The sequence below is a fragment of the Musa acuminata genome, chromosome BXJ1-8, assembly GCF_036884655.1.
Source record: "Musa acuminata AAA Group cultivar baxijiao chromosome BXJ1-8, Cavendish_Baxijiao_AAA, whole genome shotgun sequence".
Taxonomy (NCBI): domain Eukaryota; kingdom Viridiplantae; phylum Streptophyta; class Magnoliopsida; order Zingiberales; family Musaceae; genus Musa; species Musa acuminata.
Window position 1 is genome coordinate 39,434,174 of NC_088334.1, and position 16,430 is coordinate 39,450,603.

Genomic DNA, 16,430 nt, shown 5'->3' on the forward strand with positions numbered 1-16,430 from the left:
CCGAGTTCGTTCGAGAAAGTCCCGATGGTTTCGGCGCGCGCTTGCCGTGTCCGGTATGCGGTCGGCCTCGTGGGCATCGGAGGGATCCGACAATGGCGATTCCGAGATCATTCGAGAGGTTTCGGGGCTCCGGTCGTCGATGCGCCGTCCGCGACGTGCACAAAGGCGAGGGACGACGCACACAAAACGAGTGCGATCATACCAGAACTAAAGCACCGGATCCCATCAGAACTCCGAAGTTAAGCTTGCTTGGGCGAGAGTAGTACTAGGATGGGTGACCCCCTGGGAAGTCCTCGTGTTGCACTCCTTTTTGCGCCACGAGCGGCCAAAAGACTTACTTAAAACTCTCTTTTAAGCTTTTCAATTTTTCCAGCATTATGGCCAACAATAAATATGTCATTAACATATATATAGCAGGAGAATAATGAAATCATCATCTAAAAATTTCTACATAAAACATACAATGACCAGACATGGTTCTAGGATGGTGACCCCCTGGGAAGTCCTCGTGTTGCACTACTTTTTGCGCCCCGCGCGGCCAAAACCTCTCCCGTCGACCTCCGAGGCGATGGTTTTGGGCCTCGGAATTTGCAGTGACCGCTACTCAGTCAGTCTCGTGGGGCTCGGAGAGAGCTTTCCGGAATGGGGCCGCAATAGCGATTCCGAGTTCGTTCGAGAAAGTCCCGATGGTTTCGGCGCGCGCTTGCCGTGTCCGGTACGCGGTCGGCCTCGTGGGCATCGGAGGGATCCGACAATGGCGATTCCGAGATCGTTCGAGAGGTTTCGGGGCTCCGGTCGTCGATGCGCCGTCCGCGACGTGCACAAAGGCGAGGGACGACGCACAAAAAACGAGTGCGATCATACCAGCACCGGATCCCATCAGAACTCCGAAGTTAAGCGTGCTTGGGCGAGAGTAGTACTAGGATGGGTGACCCCCTGGGAAGTCCTCGTGTTGCACTCCTTTTTGGGCCCCGAGCGGCCAAAAGACTTACTTAAAACTCTCTTTTAAGCTTTTCAATTTTTCTAGCATTCTGGCCAACAATAAATATGTCATTAACATATATATAGCAGGAGAATAATGAAATCATCATCTAAAAATTTCTTCATAAAACATACAATGACCAGACATGGTTCTAGGATGGGTGACCCCCTGGGAAGTCCTCGTGTTGCACTCCTTTTTGCGCCCCGAGCGGCCAAAACCTCTCCTGTCGACCTCCGAGGCGATGGTTTTGGGCCTTGGAATTTGTCGTGACCGCTACGCAGTCAGTCTCGTGGGGCTCGGAGAGAGCTTTCCGGAATGGGGCCACAATAGCGATTCCGAGTTCGTTCGAGAAAGTCCCGATGGTTTCGGCGCGCGCTTGCCGTGTCCGGTACGCGGTCGGCCTCGTGGGCATCGGAGAGATCCGACAATGGCGATTCCGATATCATTCGAGAGGTTTCGGGGCTCCGGTCGTCGATGCGCCGTCCGCGACGTGCACAAAGGCGAGGGACGACGCACACAAAACGAGTGCGATCATACCAGAACTAAAGCACCGGATACCATCAGAACTCCGAAGTTAAGCCTGCTTGGGCGAGAGTAGTACTAGGATGGGTGACCCCCTGGGAAGTCCTCGTGTTGCACTCCTTTTTGCGCCACGAGCGGCCAAAAGACTTACTTAAAACTCTCTTTTAAGCTTTTCAATTTTTCCAGCATTATGGCCAACAATAAATATGTCATTAACATATATATAGCAGGAGAATAATGAAATCATCATCTAAAAATTTCTTCATAAAACATACAATGACCAGACATGGTTCTAGGATGGGTGACCCCCTGGGAAGTCCTCGTGTTGCACTACTTTTTGCGCCCCGCGCGGCCAAAACCTCTCCCGTCGACCTCCGAGGCGATGGTTTTGGGCCTCGGAATTTGCAGTGACCGCTACGCAGTCAGTCTCGTGGGGCTCGGAGAGAGCTTTCCGGAATGGGGCCGCAATAGCGATTCCGAGTTCGTTCGAGAAAGTCCCGATGGTTTCGGCGCGCGCTTGCCGTGTCCGGTACGCGGTCGGCCTCGTGGGCATCGGAGGGATCCGACAATGGCGATTCCGAGATCGTTCGAGAGGTTTCGGGGCTCCGGTCGTCGATGCGCCGTCCGCGACGTGCACAAAGGCGAGGGACGACGCACAAAAAACGAGTGCGATCATACCAGCACCGGATCCCATCAGAACTCCGAAGTTAAGCGTGCTTGGGCGAGAGTAGTACTAGGATGGGTGACCCCCTGGGAAGTCCTCGTGTTGCACTCCTTTTTGGGCCCCGAGCGGCCAAAAGACTTACTTAAAACTCTCTTTTAAGCTTTTCAATTTTTCTAGCATTCTGGCCAACAATAAATATGTCATTAACATATATATAGCAGGAGAATAATGAAATCATCATCTAAAAATTTCTTCATAAAACATACAATGACCAGACATGGTTCTAGGATGGGTGACCCCCTGGGAAGTCCTCGTGTTGCACTCCTTTTTGCGCCCCGAGCGGCCAAAACCTCTCCTGTCGACCTCCGAGGCGATGGTTTTGGGCCTCGGAATTTGCCGTGACCGCTACGCAGTCAGTCTCGTGGGGCTCGGAGAGAGCTTTCCGGAATGGGGCCGCAATAGCGATTCCGAGTTCGTTCGAGAAAGTCCCGATGGTTTCGGCGCGCGCTTGCCGTGTCCGGTACGCGGTCGGCCTCGTGGGCATCGGAGGGATCCGACAATGGCGATTCCGAGATCGTTCGAGAGTTTTCGGGGCTCCGTTCGTCGATGCGCCGTCCGCGACGTGCACAAAGGCGAGGGACGACGCACAAAAAACGAGTGCGATCATACCAGCACCGGATCCCATCAGAACTCCGAAGTTAAGCCTGCTTGGGCGAGAGTAGTACTAGGATGGGTGACCCCCTGGGAAGTTCTCGTGTTGCACTCCTTTTTGCGCCCCGAGCGGCCAAAAGACTTACTTAAAACTCTCTTTTAAGCTTTTCAATTTTTCCAGCATTATGGCCAATAATAAATATGTAATTAACATATATATAGCAGGAGAATAATGAAATCATCATCTAAAAATTTCTTCATAAAACATAAAATGACCAGACATGGTTCTAGGATGGGTGACCCCCTGGGAAGTCCTCGTGTTGCACTCCTTTTTGCGCCCCGAGCGGCCAAGACCTCTACCGTCGACCACCGAGGTGATGGTTTTGGGCCTCGGAATTTGCCGTGACCGCTACGCTGTCAGTCTCGTGGGGCTCGGAGAGAGCTTTCCGGAATGGGGCCGCAATAGCGATTCCGAGTTCGTTCGAGAAAGTCCCGATGGTTTCGGCGCGCGCTTGCCGTGTCCGGTACGCGGTCGGCCTCGTGGGCATCGGAGGGATCCGACAATGGCGATTCCGAGATCGTTCGAGAGGTTTCGGGGCTCCGGTCGTCGATGCGCTGTCCGCGACGTGCACAAAGGCGAGGGACGACGCACATAAAACATGTGCGATCATACCAGCACTAAAGCACCGGATCCCATCCGAACTTCGAAGTTAAGCGTGCTTGTGCGAGAGTAGTACTAGGATGGGTGACCCCCTGGGATGTCATCGTGTCGCACTCCTTTTTGCGCCCCGAGCGGCCAAAAGACTTACTTAAAACTCTCTTTTAAGCTTTTCAATTTTTCCAGCATTATGGCCAACAATAAATATGTCATTAACATATATATAGCAGGAGAATAATGAAATCATCATCTAAAAATTTCTTCATAAAACATACAATGACCAGACATGGTTCTAGGATGGGTGACCCCCTGGGAAGTCCTCGTGTTGCACTCCTTTTTGCGCCCCGAGCGGCCAAAACCTCTCCCGTCGACCTCCGAGGCGATGGTTTTGGGCCTCGGAATTTGTCGTGACCGCTACGCCGTCAGTCTCGTGGGGCTCGGAGAGAGCTTTCCGGAATGGGGCCGCAATAGCGATTCCGAGTTCGTTCGAGAAAGTCCCGATGGTTTCGGCGCGCGCTTGCCGTGTCCGGTACGCGGTCGGCCTCGTGGGCATCGGAGGGATCCGACAATGGCGATTCCGAGATCGTTCGAGAGGTTTCGGGGCTTCGGTCGTCGATGTGCCGTCCGCGACGTGCACAAAGGCGAGGGACGACGCACACAAAACGAGTGCGATCATACCAGCACTAAAGCACCGGATCCCATCAGAACTCCGAAGTTAAGCCTGCTTGGGCGAGAGTAGTACTAGGATGGGTGACCCCTTGGGAAGTCCTCGTGTTGCACTCCTTTTTGGGCCCCGAGCGGCCAAAAGACTTACTTAAATCTCTCTTTTAAGCTTTTCAATTTTTCCAGCATTATGGCCAACAATAAATATATCATTAACATATATATAGCAGGAGAATAATGAAATCATCATCTAAAAATTTCTTCATAAAACATACAATGACCAGACATGGTTCTAGGATGGGTGACCCCCTGGGAAGTCCTCGTGTTGCACTCCCTTTTGCGCCCCGAGCGGCCAAAACCTCTCCCGTCGACCTCCGAGGCGATGGTTTTGGGCCTCGGAATTTGCCGTGACCGCTACGCAGTCAGTCTCGTGGGGCTCGGAGAGAGCTTTCCGGAATGGGGCCGCAATAGCGATTCCGAGTTCGTTCGAGATAGTCCCGATGGTTTCGGCGCGCGCTTGCCGTGTCCGGCACGCGGTCGGCCTCGTGGGCATCGGAGGGATCCGACAATGGCGATTCCGAGATCGTTCGAGAGGTTTCGGGGCTCCGGTCGTCGATGCGCCGTCCGCGACATGAACAAAGGCGAGGGACGACGCACAAAAAACGAGTGTGATCATACCAGCACTAAAGCACCGGATCCCATCAGAACTCCTAAGTTAAGCCTGCTTGGGCGAGAGTAGCACTAGGATGGGTGACCCCCTGGGAAGTCCTCGTGTTGCACTCCTTTTTGCGCCCCGAGCGGCCAAAAGACTTACTTAAAACTCTCTTTTAAGCTTTTCAATTTTTCCAGCATTATGGCCAACAATAAATATGTCATTAACATATATATAGCAGGAGAATAATGAAATCATCATCTAAAAATTTCTTCATAAAACATACAATGACCAGACATGGTTCTAGGATGGGTGACCCCCTGGGAAGTCCTCGTGTTGCACCCCTTTTTGCGCCCCGAGCGGCAAAAACCTCTCCCGTCGAACTCCGAGGCGATGGTTTTGGGCCTCGGAATTTGCCGTGACCGCTACGCAGTCAATCTCGTGGGGCTCGGAGAGAGCTTTCCGGAATGGGGCCGCAATAGCGATTCTGAGTTCGTTCGAGAAAGTCCCGATGGTTTCGGCGCGCGCTTGCCGTGTCCGGTACGCGGTCGGCCTCGTGGGCATCGAAGGGATCCGACAATGGCGATTCCGAGATCATTCGAGAGGTTTCGGGGCTTCGGTCGTCGATGTGCCATCCGCAACGTGCACAAAGGCGAGGGACGACGCACCCAAAATGAGTGCGATCATACCAGCACTAAAGCACCGGATCCCATCAAAACTCCGAAGTTAAGCTTGTTTGGGCGAGAGTAGTACTAGGATGGGTGACCCCCTGGGAAGTCCTCGTGTTGCACTCCTTTTTGGGCCCCGAGCGGCCAAAAGACTTACTTAAAACTCTCTTTTAAGCTTTTCAATTTTTCTAGCATTCTGGCCAACAATAAATATGTCATTAACATATATATAGCAGGAGAATAATGAAATCATCATCTAAAAATTTCTTCATAAAACATACAATGACCAGACATGGTTCTAGGATGGGTGACCCCCTGGGAAGTCCTCGTGTTGCACTCCTTTTTGCGCCCCGAGCGGCCAAAACCTCTCCTGTCGACCTCCGAGGCGATGGTTTTGGGCCTCGGAATTTGCCGTGACCGCTACGCAGTCAGTCTCGTGGGGCTCGGAGAGAGCTTTCCGGAATGGGGCCGCAATAGCGATTCCGAGTTCGTTCGAGAAAGTCCCGATGGTTTCGGCGCGCGCTTGCCGTGTCCGGTACGCGGTCGGCCTCGTGGGCATCGGAGGGATCCGACAATGGCGATTCCGAGATCGTTCGAGAGGTTTCGGGGCTCCGGTCGTCGATGCGCCGTCCGCGACGTGCACAAAGGCGAGGGACGACGCACAAAAAACGAGTGCGATCATACCAGCACCGGATCCCATCAGAACTCCGAAGTTAAGCGTGCTTGGGCGAGAGTAGTACTAGGATGGGTGACCCCCTGGGAAGTCCTCGTGTTGCACTCCTTTTTGGGCCCCGAGCGGCCAAAAGACTTACTTAAAACTCTCTTTTAAGCTTTTCAATTTTTCTAGCATTCTGGCCAACAATAAATATGTCATTAACATATATATAGCAGGAGAATAATGAAATCATCATCTAAAAATTTCTTCATAAAACATACAATGACCAGACATGGTTCTAGGATGGGTGACCCCCTGGGAAGTCCTCGTGTTGCACTCCTTTTTGCGCCCCGAGCGGCCAAAACCTCTCCTGTCGACCTCCGAGGCGATGGTTTTGGGCCTCGGAATTTGCCGTGACCGCTACGCAGTCAGTCTCGTGGGGCTCGGAGAGAGCTTTCCGGAATGGGGCCGCAATAGCGATTCCGAGTTCGTTCGAGAAAGTCCCGATGGTTTCGGCGCGTGCTTGCCGTGTCCGGTACGCGGTCGGCCTCGTGGGTATCGGAGGGATCCGACAATGGCGATTCCGAGATCATTCGAGAGGTTTCGGGGCTCCGGTCGTCGATGCGCCGTCCGCGACGTGCACAAAGGCGAGGGACGACGCACACAAAACGAGTGCGATCATACCAGAACTAAAGCACCGGATCCCATCAGAACTCCGAAGTTAAGCCTGCTTGGGCGAGAGTAGTACTAGGATGGGTGACCCCCTGGGAAGTCCTCTTGTTGCACTCCTTTTTGCGCCACGAGCGGCCAAAAGACTTACTTAAAACTCTCTTTTAAGCTTTTCAATTTTTCCAGCATTATGGCCAACAATAAATATGTCATTAACATATATATAGCAGGAGAATAATGAAATAATCATCTAAAAATTTCTTCATAAAACATACAATGACCAGACATGGTTCTAGGATGGGTGACCCCCTGGGAAGTCCTCGTGTTGCACTACTTTTTGCGCCCCGCGCGGCCAAAACCTCTCCCGTCGACCTCCGAGGCGATGGTTTTGGGCCTCGGAATTTGCCGTGACCGCTACGCAGTCAGTCTCGTGGGGCTCGGAGAGAGCTTTCCGGAATGGGGCCTCAATAGCGATTCCGAGTTCGTTCGAGAAAGTCCCGATGGTTTCGGCGCGCGCTTGCCGTGTCCGGTACGCGGTCGGCCTCGTGGGCATCGGAGGGATCCGACAATGGCGATTCCGAGATCGTTCGAGAGGTTTCGGGGCTCCGGTCGTCGATGCGCTGTCCGCGACGTGCACAAAGGCGAGGGACGACGCACACAAAACATGTGCGATCATACCAGCACTAAAGCACCGGATCCCATCCGAACTTCGAAGTTAAGCGTGCTTGTGCGAGAGTAGTACTAGGATGGGTGACCCCCTGGGATGTCATCGTGTCGCACTCCTTTTTGCGCCCCGAGCGGCCAAAAGACTTACTTAAAACTCTCTTTTAAGCTTTTCAATTTTTCCAGAATTATGGCCAACAATAAATATGTCATTAACATATATATAGCAGGAGAATAATGAAATCATCATCTAAAAATTTCTTCATAAAACATACAATGACCAGACATGGTTCTAGGATGGGTGACCCCCTGGGAAGTCCTCGTGTTGCACTCCTTTTTGCGCCCCGAGCGGCCAAAACCTCTCCCGTCGACCTCCGAGGCGATGGTTTTGGGCCTCGGAATTTGCCGTGACCGCTACGCAGTCAGTCTCGTGGGGCTCGGAGAGAGCTTTCCGGAATGGGGCCGCAATAGCGATTCCGAGTTCGTTCGAGAAAGTCCCGATGGTTTCGGCGCGCGCTTGCCGTGTCCGGTACGCGGTCGGCCTCGTGGGCATCGGAGGGATCCGACAATGGCGATTCCGAGATCGTTGGAGAGGTTTCGGGGCTCCGGTCGTCGATGCGCCGTCCGCGACGTGCACAAAGGCGAGGGACGACGCACACAAAACGAGTGCGATCATACCAGCACTAAAGCACCGGATCCCATCAGAACTCCGAAGTTAAGCCTGCTTGGGCGAGAGTAGTACTAGGATGGGTGACCCCCTGGGAAGTCCTCGTGTTGCACTCCTTTTTGCGCCACGAGCGGCCAAAAGACTTACTTAAAACTCTCTTTTAAGCTTTTCAATTTTTCCAGCATTATGGCCAACAATAAATATGTCATTAACATATATATAGCAGGAGAATAATGAAATCATCATCTAAAAATTTCTTCATAAAACATACAATGACCAGACATGGTTCTAGGATGGGTGACCCCCTGGGAAGTCCTCGTGTTGCACTACTTTTTGCGCCCCGAGCGGCCAAAACCTCTCCCGTCGACCTCCGAGGCGATGGTTTTGGGCCTCGGAATTTGCCGTGACTGCTACGCAGTCAGTCTCGTGGGGCTCGGAGAGAGCTTTCCGGAATGGGGCCGCAATAGCGATTCCGAGTTCGTTCGAGAAAGTCCCGATGGTTTCGACGCGCGCTTGCCGTGTCCGGTACGCGGTCGGCCTCGTGGGCATCGGAGGGATCCGACAATGGCGATTCCGAGATCGTTTGAGAGGTTTCGGGGCTCCGGTCGTCGATGCGCCGTCCGCGACGTGCACAAAGGCGAGGGACGACGCACAAAAAACGAGTGCGATCATACCAGCACCGGATCCCATCAGAACTCCGAAGTTAAGCGTGCTTGGGCGAGAGTAGTACTAGGATGGGTGACCCCCTGGGAAGTCCTCGTGTTGCACTCCTTTTTGGGCCCCGAGCGGCCAAAAGACTTACTTAAAACTCTCTTTTAAGCTTTTCAATTTTTCTAGCATTCTGGCCAACAATAAATATGTCATTAACATATATATAACAGGAGAATAATAAAATCATCATCTAAAAATTTCTTCATAAAACATACAATGACCAGACATGGTTCTAGGATGGGTGACCCCCTGGGAAGTCCTCGTGTTGCACTCCTTTTTGCGCCCCGAGCGGCCAAAACCTCTCCTGTCGACCTCCGAGGCGATGGTTTGGGGCCTCGGAATTTGCCGTGACCGCTACGCAGTCAGTCTCGTGGGGCTCGGAGAGAGCTTTCCGGAATGGGGCCGCAATAGCGATTCCGAGTTCGTTCGAGAAAGTCCCGATGGTTTCGGCGCGCGCTTGCCGTGTCCGGTACGCAGTCGGCCTCGTGGGCATCGGAGGGATCCGACAATGGCGATTCCGAGATCGTTCGAGAGGTTTCGGGGCTCCGGTCGTCGATGCGCCGTCCGCGACGTGCACAAAGGCGAGGGACGACGCACACAAAACGAGGGCGATCATACCAGCACTAAAGCACCGGATCCCATCAGAACCCCGAAGTTAAGCCTACTTGGGCGAGAGTAGTACTAGGATGGGTGACCCCCTGGGAAGTCCTCGTGTTGCACTCCTTTTTGCGCCACGAGCGGCCAAAAGACTTACTTAAAACTCTCTTTTAAGCTTTTCAATTTTTCCAGCATTATGGCCAACAATAAATATGTCATTAACATATATATAGCAGGAGAATAATGAAATCATCATCTAAAAATTTCTTCATAAAACATACAATGACCAGACATGGTTCTAGGATGGGTGACCCCCTGGGAAGTCCTCGTGTTGCACTACTTTTTGCGCCCCGAGCGGCCAAAACCTCTCCCGTCGACCTCCTAGGCGATGGTTTTGGGCCTCGGAATTTGCCGTGACTGCTACGCAGTCAGTCTCGTGGGGCTCGGAGAGAGCTTTCCGGAATGGGGCCGCAATAGCGATTCCGAGTTCGTTCGAGAAAGTCCCGATGGTTTCGGCGCACGCTTGCCGTGTACGGTACGCGGTCGGCCTCGTGGGCATCGGAGGGATCCGACAATGGCGATTCCGAGATCGTTCGAGAGGTTTCAGGGCTCCGGTCGTCGATGCGCCGTCCGCGACTTGCACAAAGGCGAGGGACGACGCACACAAAACCATTGCGATCATACCAGCACTAATGCACCGGATCCCATCCGAACTCCGAAGTTAAGCGTGCTTGTGCGAGAGTAGTACTAGGATGGGTGACCCCCTGGGATGTCCTCGTGTCGCACTCCTTTTTGCGCCCCGAGCGGCCAAAAGACTTACTTAAAACTCTCTTTTAAGCTTTTCAATTTTTCCAGCATTATGGCCAACAATAAATATGTCATTAACATATATATAGCAGGAGAATAATGAAATAATCATCTAAAAATTTCTTCATAAAACATACAATGACCAGACATGGTTCTAGGATGGGTGACCCCCTGGGAAGTCCTCGTGTTGCACTACTTTTTGCGCCCTGAGCGGCCAAAACCTCTCCCGTCGACCTCCGAGGCGATGGTTTTGGGCCTCGGAATTTGCCGTGACCGCTACGCAGTCAGTCTCGTGGGGCTCGGAGAGAGCTTTCCGGAATGGGGCCGCAATAGCGATTCCGAGTTCGTTCGAGAAAGTTCCGATGGTTTCGGCGCGCGCTTGCCGTGTCCGGTACGCGGTCGGCCTCGTGGGCATCGGAGGGATCCGACAATGGCGATTCCGAGATCGTTTGAGAGGTTTCGGGGCTCCGGTCGTCGATGCGCCGTCCGCGACGTGCACAAAGGCGAGGGACGACGCACAAAAAACGAGTCCGATCATACCAGCACCGGATCCCATCAGAACTCCGAAGTTAAGCGTGCTTGGGCGAGAGTAGTACTAGGATGGGTGACCCCCTGGGAAGTCCTCGTGTTGCACTCCTTTTTGGGCCCCGAGCGGCCAAAAGACTTACTTAAAACTCTCTTTTAAGCTTTTCAATTTTTCTAGCATTCTGGCCAACAATAAATATGTCATTAACATATATATAGCAGGAGAATAATGAAATTATCATCTAAAAATTTCTTCATAAAACATACAATGACCAGACATGGTTCTAGGATGGGTGACCCCCTGGGAAGTCCTCGTGTTGCACTCCTTTTTGCGCCCCGAGCGGCCAAAACCTCTCCTGTCGACCTCCGAGGCGATGGTTTTGGGCCTCGGAATTTGCCGTGACCGCTTCGCAGTCAGTCTCGTGGGGCTCGGAGAGAGCTTTCCGGAATGGGGCCGCAATAGCGATTCCGAGTTCGTTCGAGAAAGTCCCGATGGTTTCGGCGCGCGCTTGCCGTGTCCGGTACGCGGTCGGCCTCGTGGGCATCGGAGGGATCCGACAATGGCGATTCCGAGATCGTTCGAGAGGTTTCGGGGCTCCGGTCGTCGATGCGCCGTCCGCGACGTGCACAAAGGCGAGGGACGACGCACACAAAACGAGTGCGATCATACCAGCACTAAAGCACCGGATCCCATCAGAACTCCGAAGTTAAGCCTGCTTGGGCGAGAGTAGTACTAGGATGGGTGACCCCCTGGGAAGTTCTCGTGTTGCACTCCTTTTTGCGCCCCGAGCGGCCAAAAGACTTACTTAAAACTCTCTTTTAAGCTTTTCAATTTTTCCAGCATTATGGCCAACAATAAATATGTAATTAACATATATATAGCAGGAGAATAATGAAATCATCATCTAAAAATTTCTTCATAAAACATAAAATGACCAGACATGGTTCTAGGATGGGTGACCCCCTGGGAAGTCCTCGTGTTGCACTCCTTTTTGCGCCCCGAGCGGCCAAGACCTCTACCGTCGACCACCGAGGTGATGGTTTTGGGCCTCGGAATTTGCCGTGACCGCTACGCTGTCAGTCTCGTGGGGCTCGGAGAGAGCTTTCCGGAATGGGGCCGCAATAGCGATTCCGAGTTCGTTCGAGAAAGTCCCGATGGTTTCGGCGCGCGCTTGCCGTGTCCGGTACGCGGTCGGCCTCGTGGGCATCGGAGGGATCCGACAATGGCGATTCCGAGATCGTTCGAGAGGTTTCGGGGCTCCGGTCGTCGATGCGCTGTCCGCGACGTGCACAAAGGCGAGGGACGACGCACACAAAACATGTGCGATCATACCAGCACTAAAGCACCGGATCCCATCCGAACTTCGAAGTTAAGCGTGCTTGTGCGAGAGTAGTACTAGGATGGGTGACCCCCTGGGATGTCATCGTGTCGCACTCCTTTTTGCGCCCCGAGCGGCCAAAAGACTTACTTAAAACTCTCTTTTAAGCTTTTCAATTTTTCCAGCATTATGGCCAACAATAAATATGTCATTAACATATATATAGCAGGAGAATAATGAAATCATCATCTAAAAATTTCTTCATAAAACATACAATGACCAGACATGGTTCTAGGATGGGTGACCCCCTGGGAAGTCCTCGTGTTGCACTCCTTTTTGCGCCCCGAGCGGCCAAAACCTCTCCCGTCGACCTCCGAGGCGATGGTTTTGGGCCTCGGAATTTGCCGTGACCGCTACGCAGTCAGTCTCGTGGGGCTCGGAGAGAGCTTTCCGGAATGGGGCCGCAATAGCGATTCCGAGTTCGTTCGAGAAAGTCCCGATGGTTTCGGCGCGCGCTTGCCGTGTCCGGTACGCGGTCGGCCTCGTGGGCATCGGAGGGATCCGACAATGGCGATTCCGAGATCGTTCGAGAGGTTTCGGGGCTTCGGTCGTCGATGTGCCGTCCGCGACGTGCACAAAGGCGAGGGACGACGCACACAAAACGAGTGCGATCATACCAGCACTAAAGCACCGGATCCCATCAGAACTCCGAAGTTAAGCCTGCTTGGGCGAGAGTAGTACTAGGATGGGTGACCCCCTGGGAAGTCCTCGTGTTGCACTCCTTTTTGGGCCCCGAGCGGCCAAAAGACTTACTTAAATCTCTCTTTTAAGCTTTTCAATTTTTCCAGCATTATGGCCAACAATAAATATATCATTAACATATATATAGCAGGAGAATAATGAAATCATCATCTAAAAATTTCTTCATAAAACATACAATGACCAGACATGGTTCTAGGATGGGTGACCCCCTGGGAAGTCCTCGTGTTGCACTCCCTTTTGCGCCCCGAGCGGCCAAAACCTCTCCCGTCGACCTCCGAGGCGATGGTTTTGGGCCTCGGAATTTGCCGTGACCGCTACGCAGTCAGTCTCGTGGGGCTCGGAGAGAGCTTTCCGGAATGGGGCCGCAATAGCGATTCCGAGTTCGTTCGAGATAGTCCCGATGGTTTCGGCGCGCGCTTGCCGTGTCCGGCACGCGGTCGGCCTCGTGGGCATCGGAGGGATCCGACAATGGCGATTCCGAGATCGTTCGAGAGGTTTCGGGGCTCCGGTCGTCGATGCGCCGTCCGCGACATGAACAAAGGCGAGGGACGACGCACAAAAAACGAGTGTGATCATACCAGCACTAAAGCACCGGATCCCATCAGAACTCCTAAGTTAAGCCTGCTTGGGCGAGAGTAGCACTAGGATGGGTGACCCCCTGGGAAGTCCTCGTGTTGCACTCCTTTTTGCGCCCCGAGCGGCCAAAAGACTTACTTAAAACTCTCTTTTAAGCTTTTCAATTTTTCCAGCATTATGGCCAACAATAAATATGTCATTAACATATATATAGCAGGAGAATAATGAAATCATCATCTAAAAATTTCTTCATAAAACATACAATGACCAGACATGGTTCTAGGATGGGTGACCCCCTGGGAAGTCCTCGTGTTGCACTCCTTTTTGCGCCCCGAGCGGCAAAAACCTCTCCCGTCGAACTCCGAGGCGATGGTTTTGGGCCTCGGAATTTGCCGTGACCGCTACGCAGTCAGTCTCGTGGGGCTCGGAGAGAGCTTTCCGGAATGGGGCCGCAATAGCGATTCTGAGTTCGTTCGAGAAAGTCCCGATGGTTTCGGCGCGCGCTTGCCGTGTCCGGTACGCGGTCGGCCTCGTGGGCATCGAAGGGATCCGACAATGGCGATTCCGAGATCATTCGAGAGGTTTCGGGGCTTCGGTCGTCGATGTGCCATCCGCAACGTGCACAAAGGCGAGGGACGACGCACCCAAAATGAGTGCGATCATACCAGCACTAAAGCACCGGATCCCATCAAAACTCCGAAGTTAAGCTTGTTTGGGCGAGAGTAGTACTAGGATGGGTGACCCCCTGGGAAGTCCTCGTGTTGCACTCCTTTTTGGGCCCCGAGCGGCCAAAAGACTTACTTAAAACTCTCTTTTAAGCTTTTCAATTTTTCTAGCATTCTGGCCAACAATAAATATGTCATTAACATATATATAGCAGGAGAATAATGAAATCATCATCTAAAAATTTCTTCATAAAACATACAATGACCAGACATGGTTCTAGGATGGGTGACCCCCTGGGAAGTCCTCGTGTTGCACTCCTTTTTGCGCCCCGAGCGGCCAAAACCTCTCCTGTCGACCTCCGAGGCGATGGTTTTGGGCCTCGGAATTTGCCGTGACCGCTACGCAGTCAGTCTCGTGGGGCTCGGAGAGAGCTTTCCGGAATGGGGCCGCAATAGCGATTCCGAGTTCGTTCGAGAAAGTCCCGATGGTTTCGGCGCGCGCTTGCCGTGTCCGGTACGCGGTCGGCCTCGTGGGCATCGGAGGGATCCGACAATGGCGATTCCGAGATCGTTCGAGAGGTTTCGGGGCTCCGGTCGTCGATGCGCCGTCCGCGACGTGAACAAAGGCGAGGGACGACGCACACAAAACGAGTGCGATCATACCAGCACTAAAGCACCGGATCCCATCAGAACTCCTAAGTTAAGCCTGCTTGGGCGAGAGTAGCACTAGGATGGGTGACCCCCTGGGAAGTCCTCGTGTTGCACTCCTTTTTGCGCCCCGAGCGGCCAAAAGACTTACTTAAAACTCTCTTTTAAGCTTTTCAATTTTTCCAGCATTATGGCCAACAATAAATATGTCATTAACATATATATAGCAGGAGAATAATGAAATCATCATCTAAAAATTTCTTCATAAAACATACAATGACCAGACATGGTTCTAGGATGGGTGACCCCCTGGGAAGTCCTCGTGTTGCACTCCTTTTTGCGCCCCGAGCGGCAAAAACCTCTCCCGTCGAACTCCGAGGCGATGGTTTTGGGCCTCGGTATTTGCCGTGACCGCTACGCAGTCAGTCTCGTGGGGCTCGGAGAGAGCTTTCCGGAATGGGGCCGCAATAGCGATTCCGAGTTCGTTCGAGAAAGTCCCGATGGTTTCGGCGCGCGCTTGCCGTGTCCGGTACGCGGTCGGCCTCGTGGGCATCGAAGGGATCCGACAATGGCGATTCCGAGATCGTTCGAGAGGTTTCGGGGCTTCGGTCGTCGATGTGCCATCCGCAACGTGCACAAAGGCGAGGGACGACGCACACAAAATGAGTGCGATCATACCAGCACTAAAGCACCGGATCCCATCAAAACTCCGAAGTTAAGCTTGTTTGGGCGAGAGTAGTACTAGGATGGGTGACCCCCTGGGAAGTCCTCGTGTTGCACTCCTTTTTGGGCCCCGAGCGGCCAAAAGACTTACTTAAAACTCTCTTTTAAGCTTTTCAATTTTTCCAGCATTATGGCCAACAATAAATATATCATTAACATATATATAGCAGGAGAATAATGAAATCATCATCTAAAAATTTCTTCATAAAACATACAATGACCAGACATGGTTCTAGGATGGGTGACCCCCTGGGAAGTCCTCGTGTTGCACTCCTTTTTGCGCCCCGAGCGGCCAAAACGTCTCCCGTCGACCTCCGAGGCGATGGTTTTGGGCCTCGGAATTTGCCGTGACCACTACGCAGTCAGTCTCGTGGGGCTCGGAGAGAGCTTTTCGGAATGGGGCCGCAATAGCGATTCCGAGTTCGTTCGAGAAAGTCCCGATGGTTTCGGCGCGCGCTTGCCGTGTCCGGTACGCGGTCGGCCTCGTGGGCATCGGAGGAATCCGACAATGGCGATTCCGAGATCGTTCGAGAGGTTTTGGGGCTCCGGTCGTCGATGCGCCGTCAGCGACGTGCACAAAGGTGAGGGACGACGCACACAAAACGAGTGCGATCATACTAGCACTAAAGCACCGGATCCCATCAGAACTCCGAAGTTAAGCGTGCTTGGGCGAGAGTAGCACTAGAATGGGTGACCCCCTGGGAAGTCCTCGTGTTGTACTCCTTTTTGTGCCCCGAGCGGCCAAAAGACTTACTTAAAACTCTCTTTTAAGCTTTTCAATTTTTCCAGCATTATGGCCAACAATAAATATATCATTAACATATATATAGCAGGAGAATAATGAAATCATCATCTAAAAATTTCTTCATAAAACAAACAATGACCAGACATGGTTCTAGGATGGGTGACCCCCTGGGAAGTCCTCGTGTTGCACTCCTTTTTGCGCCCCGAGCGGCCAAAACCTCTCCCGTCGACCTCCGAGG

The 16,430-nt window shown here is 52.7% G+C and overlaps 19 non-coding genes and 6 pseudogenes across 19 annotated transcripts; all 25 read left to right on the forward strand.

Moving 5' to 3' along the window:
* Positions 1-188: 188 nt before the first annotated feature.
* LOC135589488 (5S ribosomal RNA) lies at positions 189-307 on the forward strand. Its single transcript, XR_010476896.1, has one exon. It is a non-coding gene; the product is annotated as a 5S ribosomal RNA (ribosomal RNA).
* Positions 308-850: 543 nt separating this feature from the next.
* LOC135591147 (5S ribosomal RNA) lies at positions 851-961 on the forward strand (annotated as a pseudogene).
* A 544-nt stretch (positions 962-1,505) lies between these two features.
* LOC135590400 (5S ribosomal RNA) lies at positions 1,506-1,624 on the forward strand. Its single transcript, XR_010477808.1, has one exon. It is a non-coding gene; the product is annotated as a 5S ribosomal RNA (ribosomal RNA).
* A 544-nt stretch (positions 1,625-2,168) lies between these two features.
* Positions 2,169-2,279, forward strand: LOC135591148 (5S ribosomal RNA; annotated as a pseudogene).
* A 544-nt stretch (positions 2,280-2,823) lies between these two features.
* On the forward strand, positions 2,824-2,934 carry LOC135591025 (5S ribosomal RNA; annotated as a pseudogene).
* Positions 2,935-3,478: 544 nt separating this feature from the next.
* Positions 3,479-3,597, forward strand: LOC135590938 (5S ribosomal RNA). Its single transcript, XR_010478341.1, has one exon. It is a non-coding gene; the product is annotated as a 5S ribosomal RNA (ribosomal RNA).
* Positions 3,598-4,141: 544 nt separating this feature from the next.
* On the forward strand, positions 4,142-4,260 carry LOC135592031 (5S ribosomal RNA). Its single transcript, XR_010478796.1, has one exon. It is a non-coding gene; the product is annotated as a 5S ribosomal RNA (ribosomal RNA).
* A 544-nt stretch (positions 4,261-4,804) lies between these two features.
* On the forward strand, positions 4,805-4,923 carry LOC135590576 (5S ribosomal RNA). The gene has a single exon (XR_010477982.1). It is a non-coding gene; the product is annotated as a 5S ribosomal RNA (ribosomal RNA).
* A 544-nt stretch (positions 4,924-5,467) lies between these two features.
* LOC135590028 (5S ribosomal RNA) lies at positions 5,468-5,586 on the forward strand. The gene has a single exon (XR_010477435.1). It is a non-coding gene; the product is annotated as a 5S ribosomal RNA (ribosomal RNA).
* Positions 5,587-6,130: 544 nt separating this feature from the next.
* LOC135591149 (5S ribosomal RNA) lies at positions 6,131-6,241 on the forward strand (annotated as a pseudogene).
* A 544-nt stretch (positions 6,242-6,785) lies between these two features.
* LOC135590308 (5S ribosomal RNA) lies at positions 6,786-6,904 on the forward strand. Its single transcript, XR_010477714.1, has one exon. It is a non-coding gene; the product is annotated as a 5S ribosomal RNA (ribosomal RNA).
* Positions 6,905-7,448: 544 nt separating this feature from the next.
* LOC135590939 (5S ribosomal RNA) lies at positions 7,449-7,567 on the forward strand. Its single transcript, XR_010478342.1, has one exon. It is a non-coding gene; the product is annotated as a 5S ribosomal RNA (ribosomal RNA).
* Positions 7,568-8,111: 544 nt separating this feature from the next.
* On the forward strand, positions 8,112-8,230 carry LOC135591765 (5S ribosomal RNA). The gene has a single exon (XR_010478602.1). It is a non-coding gene; the product is annotated as a 5S ribosomal RNA (ribosomal RNA).
* Positions 8,231-8,774: 544 nt separating this feature from the next.
* On the forward strand, positions 8,775-8,885 carry LOC135591150 (5S ribosomal RNA; annotated as a pseudogene).
* A 544-nt stretch (positions 8,886-9,429) lies between these two features.
* On the forward strand, positions 9,430-9,548 carry LOC135590569 (5S ribosomal RNA). Its single transcript, XR_010477976.1, has one exon. It is a non-coding gene; the product is annotated as a 5S ribosomal RNA (ribosomal RNA).
* A 544-nt stretch (positions 9,549-10,092) lies between these two features.
* On the forward strand, positions 10,093-10,211 carry LOC135590586 (5S ribosomal RNA). Its single transcript, XR_010477992.1, has one exon. It is a non-coding gene; the product is annotated as a 5S ribosomal RNA (ribosomal RNA).
* Positions 10,212-10,755: 544 nt separating this feature from the next.
* LOC135591612 (5S ribosomal RNA) lies at positions 10,756-10,866 on the forward strand (annotated as a pseudogene).
* A 544-nt stretch (positions 10,867-11,410) lies between these two features.
* LOC135590099 (5S ribosomal RNA) lies at positions 11,411-11,529 on the forward strand. The gene has a single exon (XR_010477505.1). It is a non-coding gene; the product is annotated as a 5S ribosomal RNA (ribosomal RNA).
* Positions 11,530-12,073: 544 nt separating this feature from the next.
* Positions 12,074-12,192, forward strand: LOC135590940 (5S ribosomal RNA). Its single transcript, XR_010478343.1, has one exon. It is a non-coding gene; the product is annotated as a 5S ribosomal RNA (ribosomal RNA).
* Positions 12,193-12,736: 544 nt separating this feature from the next.
* On the forward strand, positions 12,737-12,855 carry LOC135591778 (5S ribosomal RNA). Its single transcript, XR_010478605.1, has one exon. It is a non-coding gene; the product is annotated as a 5S ribosomal RNA (ribosomal RNA).
* Positions 12,856-13,399: 544 nt separating this feature from the next.
* Positions 13,400-13,518, forward strand: LOC135590578 (5S ribosomal RNA). Its single transcript, XR_010477985.1, has one exon. It is a non-coding gene; the product is annotated as a 5S ribosomal RNA (ribosomal RNA).
* Positions 13,519-14,062: 544 nt separating this feature from the next.
* LOC135590029 (5S ribosomal RNA) lies at positions 14,063-14,181 on the forward strand. Its single transcript, XR_010477436.1, has one exon. It is a non-coding gene; the product is annotated as a 5S ribosomal RNA (ribosomal RNA).
* A 544-nt stretch (positions 14,182-14,725) lies between these two features.
* LOC135590432 (5S ribosomal RNA) lies at positions 14,726-14,844 on the forward strand. The gene has a single exon (XR_010477839.1). It is a non-coding gene; the product is annotated as a 5S ribosomal RNA (ribosomal RNA).
* A 544-nt stretch (positions 14,845-15,388) lies between these two features.
* On the forward strand, positions 15,389-15,507 carry LOC135590030 (5S ribosomal RNA). Its single transcript, XR_010477437.1, has one exon. It is a non-coding gene; the product is annotated as a 5S ribosomal RNA (ribosomal RNA).
* Positions 15,508-16,051: 544 nt separating this feature from the next.
* Positions 16,052-16,170, forward strand: LOC135590165 (5S ribosomal RNA). Its single transcript, XR_010477571.1, has one exon. It is a non-coding gene; the product is annotated as a 5S ribosomal RNA (ribosomal RNA).
* The last annotated feature ends 260 nt before the right edge of the window (positions 16,171-16,430 follow it).